Consider the following 3815-nt stretch of genomic DNA (forward strand, 5'->3'; position numbering starts at 1 on the left):
GCTCGAAAAACTCGCGAGCAACTCAATATATTCTGGACAATATCGTACTATTATGGACAGTGGCACAACAGGATGATAAAAAGTCCGCCCTTCCACATCGGTGGTGAAAAGATGAAAGATCACCTTTTAAGTACCCACTAAATATAATATTACACAAAAAATATGGAGTATAATGATGAATGCAGCACAACTTCTATACCTTTCAATCGTCTAAATCGGAAGATTTTCTCTAATCACTATAATAATCTACATATTTAAATAATCATTATATTTTTACCTTTCAAATTAACATCACCGTAATCATGAAGAAATGTTTAAACCTTTGTCACATATCAAAGTTTACACCTCCGACTCATATCTTAGGTCCGACCATCCATAAACCACCGTTTTTACACATATACTAGCATCATGTCACTAAACCAAGTCCATCTCATCGGCTAGTTTGGATGAGTTGGTTCCTAAGGGCCCTAGTCCCGGTCACAATGACAGCGTTATAGCGGCATGTTGCAGCCTTGGAGAATGAGGGCTAGGTGGGGGGCTATAGACAAAGGTAATTTGTAAAATGGTCGCTCAGGAAACTTACTCGATTACTCGAATAATGCATTGTATAACTTTTTTCCAAGCATTATCGTAATCTCAATATGAACAATATAATCATGCAAAATTTGGTATTGATTCATATTGCAAAATTTTCATCACATAAAAAGAATAGTTTCCGTCTTCTCTATTAAAGATTTAGTTTGGAATACAACCTACATAATTCAAGAATAAAATTGTCTTTTATACTTATTATAGTGCACAAAAACTGAGACCAAATAATTGATTTAGAAAATAGCAACTTCTTGTTCTAGTTCAAACAAATGTAGTCGAGTAAAAATTCTTAAATGAGACGGTTTCATGTAATAACTTAAATGAGTTAAATCCACTCATCATTGTAGGCATAACCATAAAAAGATCATTAAAAAAGCGCGAGCCGTTATCCTGCTTGTTGCAGAACTTTCCTTCATTATATCGTATAAAAACGAGCTCTTAAATTCATGCCAAAATTCTCTCAATAAAAAAAATGAAATAGTTGAGTAACCTTAGTCTGCAGAATGTTTGAGAAGCATGATAGGTTGATAAATAAGTAACCATGTTGGACTTAGCAGATAATGCATCTCATGAATTGCTTCAATCTGCAGGATGAGCAGACACATGACGGATCGGCCATAGATTACTGCATTAATGAACATGAAGGAAGCTCACCTGAAAGTGCCCGACAATATGTTCTAGACTTCTAGCGATGATTCCAGATGCATGGAGTCGCCTCAATGAGACCCTCTTGTCCCCTTCTCCATTTTCCGCTGATTACAAAGCAGCTATGACTAATTTCGCAAGGATTATTCCAATCATGTAGAAGTATGACGAAAATATCGTCTTTTAGACAAATAAAAGCTCAAGGATGTACACCACTGCCAGCACAGAGACGTCATTTTACATTTGTAGTAGGTACTAACTCAACAGATAGAGTCTCTAGTTAGTGGTGAGAAACGATGATCCCAACTAAATACATTCAATAACAGAAAACATTTACAGTAAGTGATTGCGCCCAATGTTACAGAAAAAAAAGGGAAGTTTTTGCAAGGGCTGCTGAGCAACACTACCTCCGTTTCTTTAAAATTGCCCCACTTTTTAAGATTTGTGAGGAGTACTTTAATCAAATGGGCCAATTTCTAAGGAACGGAGGGAGTACCTTCTAATTTTACGAACCTTGTATGTTTGTCATACCACCGCAACAACAAGAACAACATTACTCAGTCAGAGTAGGTTGTAGCGCAGAGACACATCTGTTAAACTAACTGAACAAACTAGTTACAGTAACTCAGTAAGCGGTAGGTTGAACACAATGCAACAGTTAAAGGACGAATGTTTCTGCAAGAAAGACTAAACTATAGAGTAGGAACCGTGCTTGTCTCTTTTACCATAATTATCACAATTATGAAATCTTGCTAATAGCTGATATATAAGTATGGAGAATTAACGATTCCGGCAAGACTAATATGCGCATCAATTTTGCCTTCAAACCATAGGAAAAGCGGTGAACAAGCTATCATCAATTACCACCAGTTAAATGATCTTTACATGTTAGTCTATTAAGTTTGATTGTATCAGCTAAAAAATTACTTGGATATCAAAATGTACATTGATATGAATGATGAACAACACGAAACTTGCAGCATTAAGAAAAAAGAGATGAAAACAATTCTATGACGACGCTATTTTACTCATGAATCAATTGACTATAGAGCAATATAGCATATCTGCACAGTAAATATTAAGATACTGCAAAACTAACCCATGAACCAGCTACCAGCCAGACAATGGAGAGTTGTAAGACGGTTTTCAACATCCCGAAATTAGTACTTCAAAGCAATGAAGAAATTTTAGTAACCATGATCAGTATCCCCTAGCTAACTCTCTCGATTTTACGGGTTAATGTCCATAAATTTCCCTCACTAGCTTCTTAAATTTCACTCCCGACCCAAAAACCGCACTCAACGACATAGCTGCCTTCTCAGAAATTAACTGAGGCATTTCATCAAACACTTTGCATACATGATCAAACAACAAACTTTCAAATTCACTCTCGAACCAAAAAACGCACTCAACGACATAGCCGCCTTCTCAGAAATTAATTGAGGCATTTCATCAAACACTTTGCATGCATGATCAAACAACGAACTTTCAAATTCACATCCGAACCAAAAAGCGCACTCAACGACATAGCCGCCTTCTCAGAAATTAATTGAGGCATTTCATCAAACACTTTGCATGCATAATCAAACAACGAACTTTCAAATTCACTTACGAACCAAAAAGCGCACTCAACGACATAGCCGCCTTCTCAGAAATTAATTGAGGCATTTCATCAAACACTTTGCATGCATGATCAAACAACGAACTTTCAAATTCACTCACGAACCAAAAAGCGCACTCAACGACATATCCGCCTTCTCAGAAATTAATTGAGGCATTTCATCAAACACTTTGCATGCATGATCAAACAACGAACTTTCAAATTCACTCACGAACCAAAAAGCGCACTCAACGACATATCCGCCTTCTCAGAAATTAATTGAGGCATTTCATCAAACACTTTGCATGCATGATCAAACAACGAACTTTCAAATACATATTGATGATAGTTCGAACCCTAAACCCTTCTCTGGATCGATTATATACCCCGGAATGCATTGCAATCTTCAACTACGTCTTTGATCGAATCGGGCGATTTTTCGGGTTTCACGAAGTTAGGGAGACGAGCAGAGACGTTGGACAATTTCTTGGTGTAGTTAAATTGTTAGTTAATTAACGACTTCTCCCGCTCTTGGATACGTATTATATACGAAGTACAGGGTTTATATACCGGGCTTTATACAATGGGCCCATAAGCTTTCAATATGGCCCGGAAATCCGGAATCCACCTTGTTGCTACTAGGGCTGCACAAAAACTGGTCTGAACCGGAAAACCAAACCGGTCTCAGCTGTAATATGTTTTTTTTTTTTTTAAAAAAAAAAAAAGCTGTAATATGTGAAGAGCAATCTGGGCCTCTATCTTTGTACTTAGTTTGCGACTGTCCATTGCCAGAAACAATGGTTGTTTTCCGCCATGTGTTTGCGAATTCAGAAAAATTTCTTTCTAGGATCCTGATTAATATTTAAAATCTATACACACATAAAAAAGTTATACAATTATTTTTTTAGCCTGAAAATTAGATAAAATACACAAAAAAAATTCTGTTTCCGGTGTCCGCTCACCCCGAAATGCCGTGAGT

At 36.8% G+C, this 3815-nt stretch overlaps 1 long non-coding RNA gene across 1 annotated transcript; it reads right to left on the reverse strand.

The window, feature by feature from the left end:
• Positions 1–1081: 1081 nt before the first annotated feature.
• LOC141595998 (uncharacterized) lies at positions 1082–3353 on the reverse strand. The gene is made up of 4 exons (XR_012522363.1): positions 2661–3353; positions 2336–2550; positions 1246–1343; positions 1082–1175 (listed from the first exon to the last, which is right to left on the reverse strand). It is a non-coding gene; the product is annotated as an uncharacterized LOC141595998 (long non-coding RNA).
• Between the last annotated feature and the right edge of the window lie 462 nt (positions 3354–3815).

Source organism: Silene latifolia, chromosome 8 (assembly GCF_048544455.1).
Source record: "Silene latifolia isolate original U9 population chromosome 8, ASM4854445v1, whole genome shotgun sequence".
NCBI lineage: Eukaryota > Viridiplantae > Streptophyta > Magnoliopsida > Caryophyllales > Caryophyllaceae > Silene > Silene latifolia.